Source organism: Nothobranchius furzeri, chromosome 13 (genome assembly GCF_043380555.1).
Source record: "Nothobranchius furzeri strain GRZ-AD chromosome 13, NfurGRZ-RIMD1, whole genome shotgun sequence".
Classification (NCBI taxonomy): Eukaryota; Metazoa; Chordata; class Actinopteri; order Cyprinodontiformes; family Nothobranchiidae; genus Nothobranchius; species Nothobranchius furzeri.
The window spans coordinates 16253702-16279786 of NC_091753.1; positions in this window are offsets into that span (position 1 = coordinate 16253702).

Below are 26085 nucleotides of genomic sequence, written 5' to 3' on the forward strand. Positions count from 1 at the left end.
TCTAAGAAAATGACGATGCAAGAGTCGTCTATCCAAAAGGTGAAGGAAGTGAAGGAAGAGGAGATGGATGAAGCACCAACCCAAGAGGAGAAGGAAGAAGTGTCTACATCCGATGCTTCAACTTCTACCCAAAAGGTGAAAGAAGAGAGTGTGGATATGCTATCACCGCTATCACAAACCTTGCTTTGTGAAAAATCCATAGCGATCCATCAGCTGCCTGCAGGGGGTGGTGCTCCCCGCAAATCTACATTCTACATGTGCAGAATCCAGGTCCCTCCTTTTGGCAGTAAAGAGATCTTGGAGCAAATATGGCAGTTGGAACCTTACGGCTATACCGGTAGTTTTGGGTACCGGTTCAGCTATGACACTGAGGACCTGTGTCTAATCCAAGATGTGGCTGAGGGCGAACCTCTTAAGTCATATTTATCACACTCACCAGCGGCTCTCTCCTACAATGACTGGGCAGTGCTCAGGCTCGCTGTTCCACACAGGGTGTACAGAGATGATTGTGACAGACCTCGTCCTCCTGTAAAACGCAACAGGCCGCAAGCTCTTCCAACGCTGGATGAAATCCAGAATGCTGTGACAGCATTCAACGCTTCATGGGAGGGGCAAGAGGATGCGGATGGCGAGTGGATGTTCAAGGCCTCGGTCCGTGAGAGAGGATTTGAGCTTTTTTTGTGCTGGAAAATGTGCATTCTGTAAGCGGAATTTACCGCCTTCTACAGGTTGTACCTTTCGATGCCTGGTGTGAAAAAATAGATGAAGTGGAGGATCGTATTACTACACTATTTCGTAACAGTCACTGCTGGAAAGACATTCTGACAATGCGAAAAAAGCTGGAGTTCTAAGACCCGCCTCAGGAGGAGGAGGAGGAGGAGGAAGAGGAGGAGGAGGGGTTGCATCATCAAACCATGCCCCCACCCAGCACTAGTTATAAAGAGCTTACAGTTAGAAACCATTTCATCCAGACGATCTAACGCATCAGCTTGATGGGGTTTTACAATCAGACGACCCTTGATGAACTATGGAGTCCGCAACCGAGCTTGGTACTAATGGCTTCATCACCGCCGAGATACAACGGCAGTCCGAGGCCCACGTCGCTGCCATCATGCTTTCCGGAGGATAACCTACCACGACTCCCCACAATCATGGAGGTTCCGGAGAACGTCTCTGCTAACGTACCGTATCATTTCAGACGAGTATCCGGTACGGATAAAGCATTTTTGACGAATACAAGCATGAAACGAGTAAAACGAGTCAATATCTGTAATCGTGCTGAAGGAAAATCCTCATTGGGTAACTGACTGTCTTCACGCTCTGTGATTGGCCAGTCACATAGAGCGCCCGCCCCTCCCTACACACAAAACTGCAGCCAGCCGGGAGCGCAGTCCGTCCTGTTCATCCACGCACACACACAGGCAGTAACGGATCTCGCTTTGATTGCTTCACTGTTTCTCACGTTTCTTCAGTTTTCCCTAGGTTTTCTTCAGCTCGCCTCTTTTTCGGTTGAATATTTAAAGTTACTTTTTTCGTAACTGACATGGTGCATTTGACAAGACAGAGCTGACATTCTGCATCAGTCACTCACTACCTCCGCTCCGGTCGGGCTTTTTATTTTTTTTAACTCTCCCTCTCTCCCTCTCTATCTCTCTCTCACACACACACACACACACACACACACACACACACACACACACACACACACACACACACACACATTAATCAACATTGTTTTGTTTAACTTTGTGTGGGAAAATGCCAAGAACGTTAAGAAAAAAATCTGTTTAATCAAATTAAAATATATATATAAAGTTGTGTCTGGTTCTAGCATTTCATATTTCCTAGTTCCTACTGCATGAGTTCAGATGTATTATTCCATGCACTCAAATATTAATGTTCTGATTTTATTGAAACACTTGTTCTGTAATAGTTTCTTTACTATTGTGATCAAAAATATTTCTTCTCAATTCTGAGGCTGCTCTGTAAATAGTTTTCAAATAAACAATACATATAGCAACTTCTGATCAATCCATATCAATTTCAGACTTAAAATAATACATTGATGTAAACCACGCCCGCTTCCGGTTAAACCACGCCCACTTCCAGGTTATGCCACGCCCATTCCGAGTACAGATACAGATACAGATAATTTAGCTGGTTGAACAGATACAGATACAGATTGTGGTGTACTCGCTCATCCCTAGTTGCTACAATTAAAATGATGGTCTTACCCAGAATAAATTACTTATTTTCAATGATCCCAAACAAACCACCAGCTGACTGGTTTAAATCTCTGGACTCCTCAATTACCAAATTCCTTTGGCAGGATAAACCTCCACGAATTAGCTTAAAAACGCTTCAGAAAACAAAAGACAGAGGAGGACTGGATCTACCCAACTTTTATTATTATTTCTTAGCCAACAGGCTGCAATATATACCAAGATGGTTGCAAGATAACCCACTAGATGAGTCCTGGTTGACATAGAACAGACTCTTTGCAATACGATAGAGCTTTCAGACTTACCATTTATTAGCTCAAGCATAAGAAAACATGAAGGCTTCAAAAGTATTAGTATCAGCACCTCTCTGACAGCATGGTGGGAGTATCTTAAAATGACCGAGTCTTCACTAGTACCATGCAGACGCACACCTATCTGGAATAATCCTGATATTTTGCAATATAATAAAATGATGAACCTTCTGGACTGGAAAAATAAAGGAATCCTATACCTGGAACACATATATGAAGGATTGGACTTCAACCCCTTTAATAGAATAGTCTCCCAATTTGGAATGGATAAGAATAGCTTTTTAGAATACCACCAAATTAAATCTGTAGTAAAACAAAAGTTTAAGCTCAATAAAATAGAATTACAAACACCACCAAGGGTATTAGACTTCTATAATCTCAAACCCCCCAAACTACTGTCTAAAGTATATAAGACACTGTCCAAAATAGAGGATAAAATTGCAATCCCTATTGAAAAATGGGAGGTGGATCTATCAGTCAGCTTTGACCAGAACTTCTGGTCCCAAACTTGTTTAAAAACTTTTTAAAAGATCAGACACTCCAATTTACATTTAATTCAGTACAAAATTCTACACAGAGTACACTATACAGGTCTTCGGATGTTCAAGATGGGGTTTGTGTCATCTGACACCTGTACACACTGCACAAACAACGTTCCTGACAATTACATTCATGCACTGTGGTCCTGTCCACCTGTCCAGGAATTTTGGGGTAGAGTGTGTGAAGACCTGTCAAAGTCTCTGAAATGTCATATCCCAACCACTCCCTCTCTTTGTTTACTGGGAAACCTGGACGATGTCCCGATTGAAACATCTGTGGTTCACGTGGTTCTGACTGCCATATGCATCGCTAAGAAAACTATCCTCTTGAATTGGAAAAATAGAGAAACTCTCTGTATTAACCAGTATAGAAATCTTTTGTTAGATCATATTGCACTTGATATACTGTAGCCTCTGCTTCCACTTCAGATGAATCTCTCTGGGCTCCTTTGATCGGTTCCATCACATAGCGAGGGTGGGGGGCCGTTGATGTTGTCCTGCGGGATGGTGTGGGTGGGTGGGGGTGGGGGGGGGGTCTGAGTTTGGAGTATCCGGATGTTCCCTGGAGGTGGGTTCACTGGGGGTGTCGGGGACTGGGGGGCCGTTGCCCCCCTCTGGAGGTGCTTGGGTTGCCTCGGGGGGTGGACTACTGGCGGTTGTGAGTGGGGCCCCTTGGGGATCTTGGCGGCGGCCATGGGTCACTGCCTGGCGGCTGCAATGCCCCTGGGCGGGTCTGGGGGGGGGCCTGGGGGCTCGGGGTTTGGGGGTGGCCGGCCCCGTGTGGGGATCTGGGCGGGGCCTTGGGGGTCGGGTCCTGACATGTATGCTGCCGGGAAGAAGGCAGGAACACACAGCAGTGCCTGGCCCGGGTTCGGGGGCCTCAGGTAGACCTTGGCTCCTCTGCCGTTCCATCACAGGGGAGTGGGAGGTCCAGGAGGGGGAGGACCCAACCTTACCTGGATGTCCCATGTCTTATATATTCTGGAAGTTGTGCAAATGCAGGGACGGGCATAGATATTCTGCTGGGGTGGGGCTGGGTTGGTGCCCTCGGACTCCGTGAGGCTCTGTAATGCTGCTGCTTTGGGCCCTGGCAGGATGGGCTGGGGTCTCCATGCCCTGGGTGGCAGTTTGACAACAGAGGTGCCTATTGGGGCCAGTAGGGGAGCTGGCTCCCTGGAGGGCTAAGCCCAACCAGCCATTCCTCCCCATCCCCGCATATTTCTCTCCTCCTGCTCCCTCACATCATCACACAAACATACACATAGGACCTTGGGGGGTGGGCAAGTCAGGGAATGCGGTTATGGACCCCATTTCCGCATTCCTGTGGCAACCTGCCCCCCAATTTTATTTGCACCTTATACCCTTCCACTGATGACATTCCACACAAACACACACTTAGGGCCTTGGGAGTGAGCACATTCAACGGCATTTGGCAGGGGGATATTTCAGCCTCCTCCCGGGTGCCAGTGCCCACTTTCAATTTTAAACCGCACTTAGACACTGATGGCTGAAGGTGTGAGTGGGGTGGTGCGGTGGCATCAGCTGGCATAGGCCGGATGATGCCCGCACTGCCCACTCACCACAGCCATGGAATACGCCTCATGATCACACAACACTATATTGGAGCAGGCGGAGGGAGACTAGGGGTCTTAGCCACCTCTGTTGTTGCTTGGCTTCCTGGGGCTGGAGGCTAGGAGGGAGATCTGGCTGTCTGGTTGGGGTCTGGGGTGGTAGGTTGCTGTGCTCGGTGTTGGGCAGGGGAGCCTGCTCATCAGCACCCCAGCAGAAAGGGTCAAACGCTGGTTACCGGTGATGGTTGTACCCAATGTGCAGCAGTACCGGGACCAGAGTGAATAGGGAGTGTATGGGGAGCATGACTGGGTGTCCGGCGTGCATTTTTGTAAGTCTTGGATTGTATGTGCATGTGTGAGCATGAGGGAGGGAGTGTGTGACTGTGTTTGTGTATGACTGTATATGTCAGGTGGGGCCTTTGACTCCTCCCCTCTCCTGGATCTTCTCTGGATCATATAGATCTTCGTCCCCCCTCCCCCTGCCACACCTGGTGTGAGGGGTTGTGCCTTGGTCTGCCTGAGTGTTCGTGGCAGTCTGGGGGTTTAAGATTTTGGCATCTGCCTGATAGATCCCGGTGGCTGCCTGGTGGGGTCTGGGTCCCTGGGCTCTGCTGGGTCCCCGGCGGGGGCGGTCACCCCTGGGTCCCGGGTCGCTGGGTCCCGGGCTCGGCCTGCTAGCGGGTGGGAGGCTGCGGGTGGGCCTGTGGGCTTGCCACTGATGTCTCCCGGGACTCTGCCGGCTGCTGGTTGTGGCCCCCCGGGGCGATCCTCTGTGCCTCTCGAGGGGGGCGGGGGCCTTTCTCCTTGGGGTTCCTGTGTTCTGGGGCAGTGCCTGGATCTCTGGGACTTGGAGCCCCCCCCCCCCCCCCCCCACACACACACACACCCGTCTCCTGCACATCTTTGGGGCGGATCTGTGGTCCCTCACACTCTCTGTTGGACGCTCCTATAGAGAAACCTTAAATAAACAAGCACGTGTACACATACAGGTGCTCACATGGTGCTCTCAAAAGTATGGGCTTGGGCACGTTAAACACAGGTCTTAAGACTAAGGTGGGCACTTAATGCACTGTGATTTATTATCGTGATTCTTCAGTTAAGCAATGTTGATTATATATTTTTTCATCAAGTTGACGCAGTGATAGCTAGATCTTGTATTGTTGTTGTGTCCCTTTAGTTTGTCCTTTTGCTTTGTTTTGTCCTTTTCTGCAGGTCTAGAAGCAGACTCTTGTTCATTGTTTATTTTTGTGGAACCCCCCCCCCCCCCCCCCTCTCTCCCCACCTTTTCTTTTCCTTTCTCTTTCACCTCTGTCTCCGTGTCTGGTCGGAATTACAAAGCATTCAACAACAATAACAATAAAGTTTTAAGTATCAGGCGTGACATTAAAAGCAGACGCGTTGATGCTCCACCTGAGAGTAAATCTGTAAGGCTTGTCACCAGCATTCAGACATCAATTCTGCTTGCTTCACAACCAGACAGGACACGGTAAAAAAAAAAAAAAATATATATATATATATATATATATATATATATATATATATATATATATATATAGATGTAAACCACACCCACTTCCGGTTGAACCACGCCCACTTCCGGGTTATGCCACGCCCTTTCCGAGTACAGATACAGATACAGTTAATTTAGATGGTTGAACAGATACAGATACAGATAGTGGTGTACTCGCTCATCCCTATTTCAAACCCTCCCAGCGGGTACGGGAGCTCGTTCCTGGGCCGGAGCCGGCCGACAGCAGCGGGGTATTCAGAATTTGGCATATAAGTCACTTTGGTATTTAAGTCGCAGGACCAGCCAGACTATGAAAAAAAGTTTGACTTATAGTCCGGAAAATACGGTACTTAATGATAAATGATAAATGACCCGCACTTGTATAGCGCCTCTCAAAGTAAGGACTCCAAAGCACTTTACACTACAGTGTATCACTCATCCATTTACACACACGTTCACACACTGATGGTGATGAGCTACAATGTAGCCACAGCTGCCCTGGGGCGCACCGACAGAGGCGAGGCTTCCAAGAACGGGCGCCACCAAGGACACAACAGCAGAATTCTCTGTCCGGAGCCGGGATCGAACCTGCAACCTTCCGATTACTGGACAACCCGCTCAACCTGTTGAGCTACTGCTGCACCTCAATAGAGCTCCGGGAGTTGACGTCACTTCTCTCGGCATGCAACAGTTCAAATCGAAACGGCACCATATTGGCATGCAGAAGCTGGCAGCTGGACTATTTGTTATTGTCAGAAAACTCAATCAAACGGGAAATATGGTAGATTCCTGTTGTGCCCCAGGATGTCCCCAGGATGCAGAACAGATTTGGACGACATAAGGAATGAGCCATCTACAGGATTCCCCAAGATCCGGAGCGCCGCAAACGTTGGATCATTGTAATAAAACGCACTAGTGACCAGGCTAAAATGAAACTGTGGGATCCCGAGAGAAAAGGTTTTTGCTTATGCAGCGACCACTTCATATCAGGTACTTAAACCAACGTTTCCTCAACCGTGTAGTGTCTATTTTAAATGCTTTTATTACGATTCTTAGTGGGCTTCCTAAACTTATTTTGGCGACAAGTAAACATCACGTAAAACGTTGCCTCGTGTTTCTGCGTAATGCCGTTTACGTGTTTTAGGATCACAGCAATTAACCGGCTAAGCTGTATTTAATTTTTAAGCAATGGTTGATCAATTGTCAGATCACACTTAAAAAGCACTTTGGATTGCTATTATCTGTCTCACCGAGACAGATCTCAGACAGATCCTGAGACGCTCCTGCCTGACATATTTATTTTATTCACGGAAAAAAAATCAGACTAGTGATTTCTCTTGGCGTTCAGTTTATACATTCAAACAGCACAGCACTCTATTTAAACTACTTACGTGTAAATATGTTATTTGTCCATCCATTTTCATCCGCTCATCCGGAGTTGGGTTACGGGGGCAGAGAGGCCCAGACTTCCCTCTCCCCAGCCACTTGGGCAAGCATCCTCCGGGGGAATCCCAAGGGGTTCCCCGGCCAGGTCCGGTAAGAAGTCCGCTCCGACAGCTTCTGGTATTTTTAAAAAGTATCCCAGGGGCACGGTAAGGGTCGGAGATGTTTAGTCTATTTAATTTCTGACTATATAAAACGATTTCTTCGGTTTTAAAGTGTGAAGTAAACTCTGACGAAATAACATCCAAGCCGATCCCGTTCATGTTCATGTTTACGATCCGTGTTTGTTTACCTTTTTTCCTGCCAATATGGCGTCTACTAACTGAGAGTCACGTGGGGCCCGGAGCTCTATGGTACTTAAAAGGTAGTATTGATCAAGAATTACATTTTAACAAAAGTGAGAAAAGCTTAAAACTTGAAGGATACAGTGATGCTGACTGGGCAGCTGACAAAGACGACAGAAGAAGTACTACAAGATATGTGTGGCAAGGTGGAGAAACGAGGGCCCGGGCGGGATTCCCAGACTCATGGGTGAGAGTCATGCTCGCTAACCAGTCAGCCAAAGGGACATCTCCTTGGCCAAGTAGCCAGGGCGCATGATCAATCAGGACACTGTGACAGGCTGCCCACACTGCCACATATTGTTTTAGTCTATTTGAAAAGGGTCCGATTGTATCATGGAAAAGTAGAAAACAACCTACAGTTGCGCTTTCAACATGTGAAGCTGAGTATATGGCATTAGCTGCCACAACTCAAGAGAGTATATACCTTGTACAGCTACTTAAAGGGATAGATAGTTGTAACAAACATGTACCCGTCAGAATATACGGAGAAAACCAGGGGGCAATGGCATTATCCAAAAACCCAGTATCCAGACACAGAAGCAAACATATAGATATTAGATATCATTTTGTACGATCAGCATACAAACGGAATGATAAACATCGAGTATTGCTCTACAGAAAACATGGCTGCTGATGTATTCACAAAGCCAGTACCCAAAACACAGTTTGAGACTTTTAAAGAGTACTTGTTTGGAAAATAATGTGAACTGAAAAGACGTGACGTACTGAAGATGCAAACGAAAAGGTGAAGAAAGAAAAACAAAAAAGAGAAAAAGTAGAGGAGGCTATGTCTGTTCTTCTATTTTTTTACACGCTTTATTGAAATTTACGTTGTATGTGTATTACTCATTTGTTATTTAGTACAACAGAGAATCGCTAGACATGCCTTTGAGTTGGAGTGTTGAGTATATTGTGTAACAAAGGCATGTCACGTGACTCGAGTGATGACATCACATGAACTGTGCGAGCACAGGTATGCTATTTCAGTTTAACATGCGCAACAAATGATCTGTGTGTTCTCTAACTCAGACCAAAAGGAGAAAGATGACGATCTGTGTTTTTTCCTCCGGTGATTGTTAGCGGCTACACTGTTCAGCTAACCACTTTGGTGGCAGGTATCACGCTGAAAGATATCTAACGTAACAGAAACGTACAATCCTGGAAAAATCTCATCCAATCAAAGTGCACGTCCTGTTCTCAATAATTGCATCAAAATCCCTCCATCAAACTGTGTGTGTGTGTGTGTGTGTGTGTGTGTGTGTGTGTGTGTGTGTGTGTGTGTGTGTGTGTGTGTGTGTGTGTGTGTGTGTGACACGATCGAGGTGCATGGTGCCACTAATATTAAAATGAGATTAAATAGGTTCTAAAAAGGTTCTAAAACAAGGCAAGCAGTGCGACAGCCAAAGCAAATTAAAAAGGGAAATTTATTACAAAACCCTGATAATGACGCCAAGGTAAAAAAAAAAAAAGAGCGTTCAATCAAGTGTGCGCAGGGCCTCAAGGGACAAGGCGGTCCAGTTCGGCCCTGCTGATCTCTCGACCAGGGAACCTCCAAGGCCGGCGTCATCGTCCTCACGGAGCCACAGGATAACTTCATGGCGGGTCTACTCCTCCTCCGCCCGGCCACCGTGGGCACACAAAATTCTGGCAATAACAGGTCCCCGGCACCAGACCACACACCGAGCCACAGCAACTCCAAACACTGCCAGGCACTGCTCGATACTTACAAGCGGAGGCAGAGTAACTCTGCCTGCCTGCCGTGTTGCGCTCTGTGCCCTGGCTTCTCCGGCCGCGGATCTCCCTCCGCTGCTGTTGCTGCCCTCCGTGCTGCTGGTGAACCCCCTCCTCGGTCCAAGACAACAACCGGACTCAGTGGCACCTGCACGCGTGCCGCACATGTGTGGAGAGAGGGACACCCACGCTCCTCCGCACTCGGCCGCCGTCCATCCTCCAGGACCGCGCTCCGGGTGCTCCTCTGTTCCGGCGGGGGGGTTCAAGCACATGTGTCCTCAAGACACCATCCGGGGTGTGTCTCTGCCTCTTAGTGGGCTCTCCTGTCTGCCATCCTAGCTGTCTCTCCCTTGGTCCACGCGTTCCTCCCTTTAAAGAAAACCTGTCTGCCCTCGCCTCCTGCCTGTGTCTATTCATTAATTGGCAGTCCAGGCAACACTCTGCCACAGGTGTAGATGATTGGGGTGATTAAAACAGAATGGAACGCAATGTTGCACCAAACAAACTAAAAACACACCATCAATAAAAACATACACATTAGAATAAAAACAAGTAAAACATGCAAACAAATAAGAACTAGGGATGAGCGAGTACACCACAATCTGTATCTGTATCTGTTCAACCAACTAAATTATCTGTATCTGTATCTGTACTCGGAATGGGCGTGACATAACCCGGAAGTGGGTGTGGTTTACATCAATATTTTAAGTCTGAAATTAATATGGAATGATCAGAAGTTGATATGTGTATTGTTTATTTGAAAACTATTTACAGAGCAGCCTCAGAATTGAGATTAACTATTTTTGATCACAATAGTATTTAATAAACTCCTACAGAACAAGTTTTTCAATAAAATCAGAACATTAATATTTAAGTGCATGGATTAATAGAACTCATGCAGTAGGAACTAGGAAATATGAAATGCTAGAACCAGACACAACTTTATATATATTTTTTTATTTTAATTTGATTAAACTGATTTTTTTTCTTAACGTTCTTGGCATTTTCCCACACAAAGTTAAACAAAACAATGTTGATTAAGGTGTGTGTCTGAGAGAGATAGAGAGGGTGAGAAGGAGAGAGATGGAGTTAAAAAAAATAAAAAAAACCGACCGGAGCGGAGGTAGTGAGTTAATGCAGCACGTCAGCTCTGTCTTGTCAATGCACCATGTACAGTAGGTTACGAAAAAAGTAACTTTAAATATTCAACTGAAAAAGAGGCGAGCTGAAGAAAACCTAGGGAAAACTGAAGAAACGTGAGAAACAGTGAAGCAAGCACAGCGAGATCCGTTACTGTCTGTGTGTGTGCGTGGATGAGCCGGACGGACTGCGCTCCCGGCCAGCTAGAGAGTTTTGTGTGTAGGGAGGGCGGGCGCTCTATGTGACTGGCCAATCACAGAGCGTGGAGAGAGCCAGTTACCCAATGAGGATTTTCCTTGAGCACGATTACAGATATTTCCGAGGTTTACTCGTCTCATGCTCGTATTCGTCAAAAATGCTTTATCCGTACTGGATACTCGTCTGAAACGAGTATCCGGCTCATCCCTAATAAGAACATTACCACTCTGTGACATGCGCACAGGCACACAGGCGTGTTGTGAGCTGACGTTGTGTATTTGCACTACTTGGATGTAGCCATCCTTAAGGTGACAAAAAATATCCAAGTAACTTTTACTTTGAGTACATTTTCTTTACTATACTTTTTACTTTAACTTGAGTAAAAATTTAGGCAAATATTTGTACTTGTACTTGAGTAAAAACCCATCAAAGTACTTTTTAGTACTCTTTCCACCTCTGCATTGGGGAGAGCTTCCGATGGGCAGATAGAATCAGTCAGCGGGAGCTATCCACATTTATGATTATTCTAGATGCTGAGGAGTAAACATCTCCTCTGTCTGGAGCCGTTTCTGTCTGACGAGCACACACACAATCGGTTCATTGGTTATCCAGCTGCAGGGGCGGATTTAGCAATTTGGGGGCCCAAGGCGAACACAGACATGGGGCCCCTTACACTAAATTTTCGACAATCTTACCTTTAACTGGATTTGCGAAACTATCACCTCTTCTGACATGAGTTATTTTCCCTTTTTATTAGTCCTCCTCTTTTTTCCTGTATTTCCCGCCCTTTGAGCGCTTTCAATATTTGCTCTGCTTTCTTTTTCCTGTCAGTGCTCCTGTGCTTTACCTTAGTTAGTTTTTTTCTACTTTCCATTTTGATCTATGTTTTCCTCCCTTGAAACATTTTCCATTGTCTTTCCTCTCTGCTTCCTTTTGATGTTTACATCGAAAAATGACGTCACTTTCAGAAGTGAAGATAAAAGCTTTTATGAAGCATGCTGCTTCTTTCTCTTATTGGAGCCACTAGGATAACTCCATTTCATGCTTAATGTTTTGACTATCGCTTTGAGTTTGTTACGAATGCTCCCGCCTCTCTTCTTATTCTTATTTGTGGTCTTATGGCACTTGGCAAAAGTGCCATAAGACCACATTATTAGAGTAATGCATATGAATTATTTTAACAGAAATAATAATAATGTTTACTAAAGGAAAAATAAATTAACTAAGGGCGCAGCTCCAAATGGGGCAGGAGTAACGAATGGGAACTTAGGGCACAGCTTCGAACGAAGCGGGACAAGGACCAGAATCTAAAATAGAAAAACACACAGAGGGTTAAACCAGGAACTAGAGAACCAGGTAATAGCAGAGGAAAGGAAAATCTTACAGAGCAGGAAACTGGGGATGGATATGAGGAGGGGGTAGGTCAGGTATGGTCAGTGGTAGAGAGGCATGAGGCAGGTGAGGTTTGGCTGACGGGTATCCAGGTCAGGTGGGTGACGGAGAGCAGGCGGCCAGGGGAGATGAGTGGCGATGACGAACACACACTCCAGGGAAGTTGATGCTTAGGCTGAGATTCAGTGGATGATCTGAAGGCAGGACAGGTAATTAATACAGAGCGAGCAAGACGAGAGTTCAGGAATGCTGAATTTAGGACATGGCTGGAGGCTACCCAAAGTGAGAGTATCAACCGGCACTGGAGTGTGGACACACCACTCCTTAAATTCCCTGGCCTTGTTGATGGGAAAATCAGCCACAGCTGAGACTCCCCGACACGTCCACCTGCAAAACAGACTCAGAGGGGCAAAACAACATGATGTACCAGGTAGACAAGTGCAGAACCATGACAGTCATCATCATTCAAAACACATAATCTCGGACAGAATTCCACATGACTTCCGGTAATGTTTGCAATACGACTGTGGATTTTTAACCAGTAGTTCTGAATCATGGGACATTCCAAGAATAGGTGAATAAGAGTACCTTCTGTGTTACAGCACTTCCAGCATTCCGCATCGTCTCTCATCTTCAATTTTAAAAGCCGGCTTGGGGTCCAATAAAAGCAATTGAGCATTTTTAATTGAATTAATCTAATTTTAATGTCTCTTGACACCCTCTTGACATTTTCACAGATATGATCCCATTCTTTTTGTGTAATAGCAATGTTAAGATCTTTTGACCAAGCTAACATTGTTGCATACGATATGAAGACTGTTCATTAACTCGAAATTTTCACAACCCAAGAAACAAAGTTTGACTGTTGAGGTTCCATATTTCTCCCCATAACACTAATTTACATGTGTCACAATTGCAGGTACCTCCAGAATAGATTCCTGGGTAGGCCATATTCCTCAGTCAGCCTCTCAAATGATTTTATACTCTCTTTCTCATATAGGTTTGCTATTGTAGTGATTCCTTTTCCTACCCAGTCTTTCCATAACAAGGGATGTTTATTGATACATAGCCTTGGGTTATTCCAAAAACATGATTCAGAATTAAGATAAACATTGACATTACACACTTTAGAGACCTTCTTCTTCACATTACACTAATTAGATATTATGGGGTGAGATTTCAGATGAGGGGGTATCTTACTAGTCAGAACATTTATAGAGGCAATTGTCCTACAGTGTCTGTAAAAGCCGCTCAGACATTACTGACATGTTCTGATGTTGTCTGATGAAAAACAAAATTGTCGGACACGCCATCTCATCTGCTTCTTTTCTGCCAGACAGATGGGATGTTTGTGTCAGCAAATTAAATAGTTCATTTCTGGTCATTTGTGATGAAAATACTGGCTTTTGGGTATGCTATACCTGTAACCTCTTCTTCCCAGCTGGGGACTTTGTGTGGCGTTTGCAGGTTTTCTTTGTGCATTAGTTTGTGGTTTCCAGTAGCCCTAGGGTCAGTGATGATATTGGGAAGGCCTCGGGGATTGTTGAGGGCACCACACTCACGGGCTCGGGATCACCACCCGGCCTGGGAGGGGTAGGTGCGTGCAGCGACGCTCGGCTCAGGGCCCTGCCTGACAAAGGGGGGGTGCTGAGTGGCACTGAGTCTTCCGACACTGACCTTTCAGCACTTCAGCTGGCGACGTTGACCTCCGACCCGGGGATAGGTGATACACCTTCTAAGGGGGAGGGCTCTATTCAGTCTGTAACTTCTCTGGTAGACCCTGGTATTTCAATTAAAAAGCCGGCTTGGGGTCCAATAAAAGCAATTGAGAATTTTTAATTGAATTAATCTAATTTTAATGTCTCTTGACACCCTCTTGACATTTTCACAGATATGATCCCATTCTTTTTGTGTAATAGCAATGTTAAGATCTTTTGACCAAGCTAACATTGTTGCATACGATATGAAGACTGTTCATTAAAGTAACATGGCATAAAATTTAGAAGCCTCATGCCCCAAACTCGAAAATTTCCCAACTCAAGAAACAAGGTTTGACTGTTGAGGTTCCACATTTCTCCCCATAACACTAATTAACATGTCACAATTGCAGGTACCTCCAAGACAGATTCCTGGGTAGGCCATATTCCTCAGTCAGCCTCTCAAATGATTTTATACTCTCTTTCTCATATAGGTTTGCTATTGTAGTGATTCCTTTTCCTACCCAGTCTTTCCATAACAAGGGATGTTTATTGATACATAGCCTTGGGTTATTCCAAAAACATGATACAGAATTAAGATAAACATTGACATTACACACTTTAGAGACCTTCTTCTTCACATTACACTAATTAGATATTATGGGGTGAGATTTCAGATGAGGGGGTATCTTACTAGTCAGAACATTTATAGAGGCAATTGTCCTACAGTGTCTGTAAAAGCCGCTCAGACATTACTGACATGTTCTGATGTTGTCTGACAAAAAAAATTGTCAGACACGCCGTCTCATCTGCTTCTTTTCTAAACTCACACAAATCTGTCAGTAACAAAACCGTTTGAAAGATACTATTTGTGGATTCTCCGAAAGTTTCCATGGAGTCCATGTCAAACGTTTTTTTTTATCATTGATCCTATCGTCTAATCTCACAGTTGAAACAAGCATCCTTAATAATCTGTGCACAGGAAGCGTACCGATGCTGTAAAAAAACAAAAGGTATAATAATTTCCTATTAATAAAACCTTGTTGCAGCACTAAAGCAGAAAAATGAGATTTTGCAATAAATATGCAAAATATTTACATATGAATAGTTTTAGAGTCCTTTTTTTGGCAGAATCTGATATTAATTTTAGCTCTAACACCACAGGTCCCAATGTGGTTTGTGTGGTTTTGCCATAGTGTGACACTGGGCAATAAATCGAAAATGTATCGTGATCAAAATTTTTGACTTATTGAGAATTTTTCCCAAGTCAGTAACTTTGATAATAAAAATGAAAAGATGTGTGTAGGTTGGCAACATTCATGTCCCTTTAAGAAGCTGTACCACCTTGAGTCACGTAAAAATGTGGCTCAAGGTGGTACAGCTCAACAGGTGGAGCGGGTTGTCCAGTAATTGGAAGGTTGCAGGTTCGATCCCGGCTCCGGACAGAGAATTCTGCTGTTGTGACCTTGGGCAAGACACTTAACCCACCTTACCTGCTGGTGGTGGTCGGAGGGACCGGTGGCACCTGTACTCGGCAGCCTCGCCTCTGTCAGTGCGCCCCAGGGCAGCTGTGGCTACATCGTAGCTCATCACTATCAGTGTGCGAATGAGTGTGTGAATGGATGAATGATACACTGTAGTGTAATGCGCTTTGGAGTCCTTACTCTGAGAGGCGCTATACAAGTGCGGGTCATTTATCATTTATCATACACGTGACAGCCCCCTCTAGTGGACAACTTTTGTTTCTGCGCATACCTGTAGTTATTGTCCATTTATCGTTACTGAGGTGAAATCCTCAATATATCTTTACTGATTTTAGGCCATATCGCCCAGCCCTAGTGTGATGTCATTGGTAGGCACAGATCTCCTCTATTTTGGAAATGGAAATATGGTCACCCTAGAAGAGGGTCAGAGACATGAGATGTATCTGATACCAGGAAGATTTGTTTGGTTTCTACAACAGCAGTCTTGTTTCAGCTGTAATATAAGTCAGTGTTTAGGAATAAACTATTAATAAAGTCTCATTTAGCTTCACTGTCGGGGAGACAGCAGCAGTAAACGTAGCTAACGTTAGCTGGCTAGGAGGTGCTACTGGTGGACACAAATATAGTACAGCAAAGTTAGATTTACTAAATACAAACTACAAAAATGCTCACACGTACTCGTTTAAAGTAATTCCCCGAGCTCTGGTCTCAATTATCCGCTGATTAGAGCAGGAATAATCCACACAGAGCTCAGGCATCCCCTTCACTGCTGCTGTTATGGTTCTTTCCTGCGCCCGAGCGGCCAATAGGGGGTCTATCAATATATGTGTCTGTGGTTATAAGTGTGGCGTAAAGCACACTCTGTTTAACAGTAGTTCGAGATGGAGAAGCAGCTTCAGACGCAAGTGTCTGGAATTTTCAAACCATAAAACGGATTTGCTTTGCCCGGAATGTGTCGTCGGATGAGATCAAAATATGAGGGTGATCAGGACTCGGCTACAGGATTAGCTTTGGCGAACGCTGGTATGTTAGAGCTTTCTGTATTACCAGTTGTACCAAGCAAAAACACATGAAAGTGACAATAAACAAATGACAGAAACACATTCACTCCCTTTTGAAGGTGAACAATCTTGTAAGCACAAGCTTAGAGTAGTTACAGACTTTGTTGTTAGATGAGTCAGCGCTCTGAAAAGATAAGGAGGAGATGAGAGGCCTTGTCTCGTTTAAAGAACAAAACCTAGCCAACGAGACTTTAAACTTTAGAAAGTATGAACTAACATGAGGTGTTATGATTAATGCACACATTATTTAAACACTTAGGGATTTAACAAGAGATGATTAACACTTATGCAACTATCACGTTTTAAAGTCATTTATGATTCAAGGAAGATGAACTTTATTCAGAATGAAACTGCAGAAAACCTCGTCTCCCGCATGACTTTCGTTTCAGCCACAATAAGGTTGCTAGTTTTATTATGTCTCCTTTATCGGGTGACAAGGCCTTGTGCAGTGCTTCTTGTTTGGAGGCCAGACAGATGGGATGTTTGTGTCAGCAAATTAAATAGTTCATTTCTGGTCATTTGTGATGAAAATACTGGCTTTTGGGTACGCTATACCTGTAACCTCTTCTTCCCAGCTAGGGACTTTGTGTGGCGTTTGCAGGTTTTCTTTGTGCATTAGTTTGTGGTTTCCAGTAGCCCTAGGGTCAGTGATGATATTGGGAAGGCCTCGGGGATTGTTGAGGGCACCACACTCACGGGCTCGGGATCATCACCTGGCCTGGGAGGGGTAGGTGCGTGCAGCGACGCTCGACTCAGGGCCCCGCCTGACAAAGGGGGGGTGCTGAGTGGCACTGAGTCTTCCGACACTGGCCTTACAGCACTTCAGCTGGTGACGTTGACCTCCGACCCGGGGATAGGTGATACACCTTCTAAGGGGGAGGACTCTAGTCAGTCTGTAACTTCTCTGGTAGACCCTGGTATTTCTGTTCCCGTGTGGGATCCTCCATCATTCTTGGGCCGAAAGTATTCTTGGCCTCAGTTTTCAGGACAGAACATGTTCCTTTCACTAGCAACATGTCTGTGTCTGATTCTACACATGGCTGTGTTTGCTTTGACACCCGTAACACAACCATTCTTGCCTGAATCCTTTTCAGAACCTCCACGTCCGAAACCTCCAGGTCTTTGGACATCTGAACACCTGCTCTTCCAGCATGATCCAGGTGACAATGTGCATCTTCTTAGTGAGCTGGCTCTTAAGAGCCTAAGAACTGTTGTTTTTTCTGATTTTCCTGTCTCACAGACACGGCATAAGTTTGAGAAACAAAAGGGGGGTGGAAAGCCTCCTCCTGATCTGCGAGTCTCATCTCCTCATCTCCAGTTCACTCCTATTCCTGATCGTGAGAACGTCGCCTCTGATAAGCTGATAAACAACCTTGAACAGGTAAAATCAGGTTCTGATCTAACAACTAAACCATCCGCTTCGATCCAGGTCCAAACGAGGCCCACAGGTAATTTCAAACTCGTTTCCCTGTGGGTTCGTAACACCAGATACAAACAGCTTAATGACCCAATCGATTCTGACGCTGAACCCACCGAAATGTCTACGACCCGTTCGGTTTGGGACCAAGAACGGGGTGAACCTCCCCCTGATATAAGAGCTGTCTCTGATGTTAATTCATGTTTGTCTTGTGATGAATGTGTGTGTGGATGGACATCCCGACACCAGATCTCACACCAGCTTTATGAGTTTAACGTGTGGTTCGCTGTGATTCTACTCATCAAACATTTTCGGACCGTGACACCTGACAGGCCACTTTTCCACTACCTAGTGGATCGTTACAGATTCACTCGATTCTTTGTTGGATGAATTTTTAACAGTTGTGATATCCTTTGAGTTTTTTTTCAGGTTACCTGCCTCCAGCCAGGGTCCTGTTACTAACTCACATTTTAGGGACTACTAATCTGCTGATTTACATTTTAAGTATTGATTTACATCTCTATCTTTTAATAGTGCTTTGTGTAGAGTGATTATGTTTGATTTCAGGGTTTAACTTGTTAAAATTTCCCTTAAAGGGCTACAAGCCAATTTGCCCTTCTTATTATAATTTTTTTATATAAGCCTTTAATCAGTGCAGCCTGATGATTTTCACATATCAGTTAGGACTTAATTTATTTTATTTGTGTTTTTCTCTGCATCACCTTTTCACATGACATGTAGAACAGGGTGCAGAACATTTCTTATTTAGATAATTCACAAAATGCTGTCACATGGTCCAAAAGGTACCCATAGATAGGTTTGTGATTGTTTTCTTTGATTTGCATCAAACGCAATCTATCGTGTGGCCTGCCTCACTCTGTGTCTCATTCTCCTGAGCTCGTCTGGCCTCCATTCCATGAGGGTCGTCTTCACCTTACTCCACCTGGTTTCCTGTCGCGTGGGGCTTCGGTCGTGGTTCGAGAGGTATCGAGGTCTTCGCTGGACTTCGCCTGCCCACATCACCTGCAGCTCCGTGTGGACACACGGGCTACCTTATCCTTTTGAAAATGCTTTTGCATTGTTGCTGATGAAATTGATTGCTATTGAAATAGCTCTGCTTTCAAGATCTCCTAAGTGGATTACTTTACAATGATTTGCAACAGTTTTGCCTTAATCATCTAATCAGGGTTTAATCCTTTCTTCACGGGACGTGGGGAGACGCTTCCTCGCTCCTGCCTTCATCTGGAACACTGTAATGTCTTCCTTCACGGGCTCATCACGTCGTTGAGGTCACGACGTCAGGTGGTTTTCGCTTGACCACCATGTCTTCGTGAAAGGGGGGATTGTAACGTGAGGAAGTATGGGTTTCTGTGCCAAAGGTCGTATTTGCCCGGCTGGGTCAAAGCTGGGTCACGCAGCACCTTCACCCACAGATTAAGACCTAAGCCGCCAGCAAGTCTGAAGGACTCCACAACATCCAACACCTGCATCTCCAGGAGAAGGACTTCATACACAGCCTAGTCATAATAAAACTGAGTCTTGAGCTTTCTTTGTTTATTAATGTTAAATAATCATTTTATCACTTTGCTCATTATAAATGTATTTTAATCAAATGAATGATTATTATGCTTTGGGTAATCATAATGAACTATAATGAATCAGTATACTTAATTAAATAATGTTTTTGAAGATGTTTAGCGATGACCTTCACACTTGCTCATACAGGTCCAGATCCACAGTAGCTCAAAACACATTTGCTCTGACGCACAACAAGTTTGCTTTGGGAAGAAAAGTGGTTTTGTTAAGTTAGTCAGAACGAGAGTGAGAACGGAAGAGAGCTAAGTGCGGAACGAACGCCATGGGGAAAGAAGCCCTGCCGGCTTCTTTTCTCCCACCACGCTATTTCTGTCAAGCCAGACAGATCATAAAATGCAACCAGCTAACGCAGACTCATCCCAGAGTCTTTTGATTTCTGAGTTAATTTAAACTTGGGAAAGTGTATCTGCCAGAATGCTTCAGCAACGTGTACCGAGGTCAACTCTGGACTGGACCGTCAGCACACCTTCGTCTTCTCTGTCAGCCAAGGTGTCATCTGGAGAAACATCCTCCTGTGAGGTCCGGATCTAAAAGAGGGTCCTAAGTGCGGTGAGGCAGAACACAATAGATAGCGTTCTGATGCAGATTTTCTAATAGGAACTAAGTTTAATTGCAAAACATCATTTTTCACTCCGACACCTTTTCTCTTCCTGAAGCAATCTCAGACACATGCACGCATTCATAATTCCATCATTCTCAAATCTTAGCACATCCAACACAAGGTCTATTGGTGCAAGCTTAAAATATCATCTGTTAAAGATTGCCCAACAAGGTTGCCAATGTTGATTGTTTTTCCTATGATTGTCATTTCAAATCGTTAGTTTAAATTGAAGAATTAAAGCTCTTAAATTTTAAACTTGCCTTTTCATTGAACTGAAACACAGACAAACGGATATGATCGTCAGTGTATCGATGAAAACAACCTTTGAGTCTTCTTATCTCTATAACATTTGGTTATTAATTTGTAAAAATTAATATTCCAGATTATTATGTAGAATGGTTCATCTTTCATAAAAGAGCCAACAACCATTACGCTACATTTGTTTAAAGCTGAAAGTATCGAGAGTTCACATTTTAAGGAGACTGCAGTCCCAGACTTATGTCAGCAGGTGACAGCAATGTGGTAATTAGAATATAAGACCATATGGTTTTACTTACTGAAATCAAACTATAAAAGGAGTCAGGCTTTACTCACATGCATAACATTTCTGTTTTTCCCTTATTCGGCCAACTTTTGTTTAAACACTAGTTTAGCCCTGAGTGATACAGCATGCTTGCAGAGTTTGAGTCCTTTGTTTTTGTGGTCAGAGGCTAAATCAGGCACCAAGAGAAGAATGATAGGTTGTGGCGACCTTAAACATAACAGATTTCTTTAGCAGCACAGCCCAACATCAAACTGAAGAACATCCAGACATCAAGAAGGACAATTAAATTGTTTCATTTTATTACAAATGTACAGCTTATGAGTTCCCATTACATCCACCTTGTTTCCTCTACGTTTTACAGCTAAGATCAATCTCCCATCACCCCTCTCTGTAAGCACAGAGCTGTGATGAAATGTGTAGGGTGAGTTTAGGCTGCAAACCTTTGTGGTTCTTTTGCCTTATCAAAACACAAGAGAGAGACAAGTTTTGTCCAAACAGCGTGGGGCATTTATTTGCACAATTCATCAATACATCACCAGTAGCTCGGGACAGCCTGCAGCCTGGTATTAAATAACCTCGACTGGAACCTTCTGCAAAAGCCCTCCTGCCACGAAGATGCTGGCTTATTTTATACTGTTACTCCCACAGTCCTTTGAGAGAGGATGGGGTGATGTTTACACTTCCCAATATGGTCAACGCGCCCTCCAGCCCAGAGGTCGACGAGCCCTGTTATCTCCAATTTTGTCAGTGAACTCAAGGTTAGCTGGAAGTTACACAAGTAGGACTGAAAAACAGGATGGTGAACCTTTTGGCCCACAAAGATGAAAAACAGCACGTTGAACCTCACGTACACAGCTTTTGGCTCCTACAGATCCCCCCCATGGGGGTGTACCCCCCCTTAAACAAGCTGGCTAAATAACACATGAGAAGACAGAATACATATAACATAAATGAATATCATCATAAACCAGTAAATGGTTGTTAAGCGACTAAATGACAAACACCAAGCAATCCTTAACCAAACTACATAGGAATATAAGTAATGACGAAATAACTATAAGCCAACACCGGGATGAGTACACAGACACGAAGCAAGCATTAGCTGAAAGATACAACATGGAATGTGACGTCTTTAACCAACTCATCAATACATCAAAATGTACGCACACACTGTAAGAGGGCGAAAACCTGTCCGCTGTTCTTAACAGGAAAAATTCCCCCTTGACCTCCTGGCCCAAACAGGACGATCACATAAAGCACAGAGTGCGTATACAAGTCTAGCCTAAGTATACGGCAGACAGTAGGCAACACTGAATCAATAAAAGAATACACATAAAAGAAAGTGAACCGACGAAACCTTCCAACAGAGAACAAAAATCATAAGTATGATCGAGCATTAATTACCCTTAGAAACATTGCAATCAGTAACTGTACGTGAATATGCAATAAAAAATACAAACTCATATGAAATAAATGATAGACGTGGATACGAATGAACGACTAGGTGATGTCGATGTGGCTAAACCTAGAAAAGCACAACAGTAAGCGCAATGAATATACTTGATGTAACAACACAACTGCTCAACCAAAATAGAGAATGGAGTCAGAGTCCCAGTTGCAGAGCGAAAAAAAATGAAGTGAAGAAAAACACGAGTCAAGTTCAGTTTTATTGATGACTGCTGCAGGGGTCTTGTCGCTGGAAGAGGACTTCGAGGCCGATTCCTTAGTCGAGTACATGTAACCACAACAACAACATTTCTGATGAGACGCAAAGATTACTCCACCGCCGTCCCATCAGCCGTCCCGTTCTTCAGGCACATTGGGTGTCGTGCTGAGTCCATTGCGGCCATTCCCATTTGCACGTACTGAGACGACGCAGCAAGGTTCATTTGTGCAGCCAGAATTCGCTCCCACAGTCTCCTCACAACAGGTAGGATGCAACATGCCAATAGAGAAATCAGAATTAGTACTACTATTGCACTAATTCCTGCTTTTACCAAAATAGCTCCCCACTGACCCAATTTGAGGGCTAAGAAATCTAAGGACCAGCTTTCCCTGCCTGCATTCTCCTTCAGCTCTATTTTTAAATCTTTCAATTTCCTCATACCTTCAGTAAATGCACCATCAGGGGCCGTATTACTTGGAATGTAAGTGCAACATTCTTGCCCACTGGAGTTCAGAAACTTACAGAGCCCACCTTTCTCGGCCAGCAACCAGTCCAAAGCCTGGTCGTGCTGCAAAGTCATTTTGACTGTGGCATGAAGTTGTTCACCCAAGAGGCCGAGGTTATTTACTTTGTAATTTAAGATTCTTTGCTGATTAAAATAAACATAGTTGATCCATTTCACATTCTTATTTATTGTTATCCAAGGAAGAATTGACTCTAAACCAGCTACTACCTCATCTCTTGCTTGAAATTCTACGGGAATTCCTGTTGGCAGCCCTATGGCGTTTAAATGCACTTTATGGTCAAACACATCATACCTCTTTGTCCTACGTCTATTGGTAGTCTCCAACTGAAATAATTCACTCACACCTTCATGCAAGATAGTCACTGGAACTTTCATACGCACTAGCGTACACAACCCAACCCAAAAACTTGGCAAAACATTCATTAGAACATCACCACCACACATCCAGTAGCTGTCGGCCACTGGAATGTCTTGCTCACCTATGAGATCCAGAGTGGGAATCGTCTTTGAGATGTCATCACAATCCTGACTAAGAGTTACAGGGTTTTCATACCAAACAGGGGTGTCAATAAGAAGTGGCGTCATATTTGCATGCGGGAACCAGGATAATATCCAAGTGACGTTACAGTTGGCAGATGTATTACCTACGTCCACTCCTCCATCGTCAGCAAAACCTCCACTCGCAAAACATTCATAATCAGCACTACAATCAATTTTGTAGTCAGTTGGAGGACCATTTTGGTCTGTTTGGATTGCAAATTCAGCACATTCCTCTAGGACAGGGGTGTCAAACATGTGGCCCGCGGGCCGGATCCGGCCCGCAAGCGGGTTAAATCTGGCCCGCGAGATGGTTGTGTAAACTTTATTTTCATACTTTACAATGTAGAGTGAAAATAAACTTATCTTTGTGAGCAAGTTTCCTCTGTAGTGAGTATAAATAAAACAAAGCTGCGCTCAAGGCTCACACAAGAACTTGAATCCCATCCTGAAGTTGGCCGCCACTCAGGATGGGACTTCTGATATTGATGTGCTGGTGAAAGCTAAAAGATGTAAAGTAAAATGAGTCAAATATACTTTGAGTGCTGCATGAAACTGATCTAGCCATGTGATCTGTAAGCTCTTTGAATCACTAAGGAATTTTTTTTTTATTTATTGATTTTTATTTATTTTATTTTTTTTTTTCAAAATTTCAAGTACACTTCAGGTGTTGTACTTGTACTACACTGTTCTCAGGCTCCAGCCTTGTTTTATAGTGATTGTATTAAAACAAAGAAAACAATCTGAAGTTTTTTTTTTAATTTACCTTTCCGGCCCACTTGGGACTAGATTTCCCTCAATGTGGCCCCTGAGCTAAAATGAGTTTGACACCCCTGCTCTAGGATGTTATACTCTGCATATTTTTTTAACATATTTGTACTTATCTCGTGTACCATGGAGCAATCTGCATTGGAGTCCACACAATGGCAACTTAAGAAGAGGTGGAATCTTTTTATTTATCTCTATTTCCTCTCTAGTCTTACATGTGCGTCGTTGTGCAATGGCACATTCACTAGAAGTATACTTTTCTGGAACAACCTCAGGTAACATTCCGGGTGCTTGAGCGCACACTATGCAGTCATTAGGAGTCATTTCTCTCGTCGTATACAAAGCCCATTTATACCAACTATTTTGCATGGCTGCATCCCAAAGCCTATCCTCTATAGGCAATGGCCTGTTCGCTCTAGAGGAGATAGGTCCTGTGTTACTTCTGGACCTAGGTCTAATTGGCCCAAATAGTGGCTTAGGTACAGCTTTGCGATTGGTCACTTCTTGTTCATTTTGTCCTTGCTGAGTAAGATTACGAACATGGTTACTGCCAGAGGTTGTAGTGGGAAAACCAGATTCCAAGGCTACACCTCCTGTGGGAGTTGTAGTGTTAACAGGTGACTCAGTGGTTACGCTTCTCAACTCGCTAATTGGCGTTGTTTTGGGTCTTAAAATCAGTGGAGTCACCAGCTGTAAGAGAGAGGAAGAGCTCCAGTTGGACCCCCAATCCTCAACAGGGGCTGTGGTAGTGAAAACATCAGGGATTTCAGTAGTAGTAGCGCTAGCAGTTAAAACAATATTTGGAACTGTGGTTGCATCGTCAGGGATTTCATCTGTCTTTGTTGTGGTCAAAACATTGTTTGGAACCGTGGTTGTAACACCAGTTTTGACAATTGCTACGTCGAATGCAGGCAAGGATGCCGCCCTATGTTGCATCCGGCCTGCTGGATTGTACTTAACTTGATCATGGTGTGCTGCCTCGTCGTTGACCAAGTCGTCTGGCGTATGCTCTTGTGATGGGTCGACGAGTTGCTCCTCGGCCATCGTCTCCATCTTCACCTCCTCCAGCACCACCATCAGACCCCCTATTGTTATCCAAAACAGAACTGTTATCAGGCTTAGCACGCCCTTCTCTTCCCCGGCCATCATGCCGGTTTGTTATGTCAGACACGATACTGCCCTGAGTTTTGCCTTTGACTTTCGTGCAGTGTGTCAGATGATGCCACGTCGATCCTCCTTCGATCTGGACTGCTGTTGGCGTCGCTCGAACCACTTTGTAGGGACCCTCTCGCCGCGGTTTGTGCCACTTCCTCCTGAAAACTTTGATGTACACCTGGTCTCCAGGAACTACTGGCCCGTCTGCGCCTGCGCTAGAGACGAGCTCTTTTCTCTTTTCCTGCAAATAGATGGCTTTATGGATGCTGGTTAGTTGCTTGATATAGCTTTTGAATTCAAGCTCTAGCTGCTCCAACGAAGGCCCCTTGTGGGGTCCTCTGAGCTCTGTTAGGACCTCATGAGGTGAAAGATGCGTGCTTCTGTTAGTTTGCATGCAATAGCTCATTAAGGCAAGCGGCAATGCATCAATCCAGTTAAGGTTAGTACAAGCACAGATTTTGCAGGCTTCAACGTCAGATTTGCTCGCTTGACCATTCCTTGGCTCGGGGGGTGATAAACTGATCCTAATCGTTGCTTTATCCTTAGTTGTTGCAACACACCTTTAAGGACTTTTTCAACAAAAGCAGGACCATTATCAGAGCTTATTTCCGACGGGATACCAAAGCGAGGAA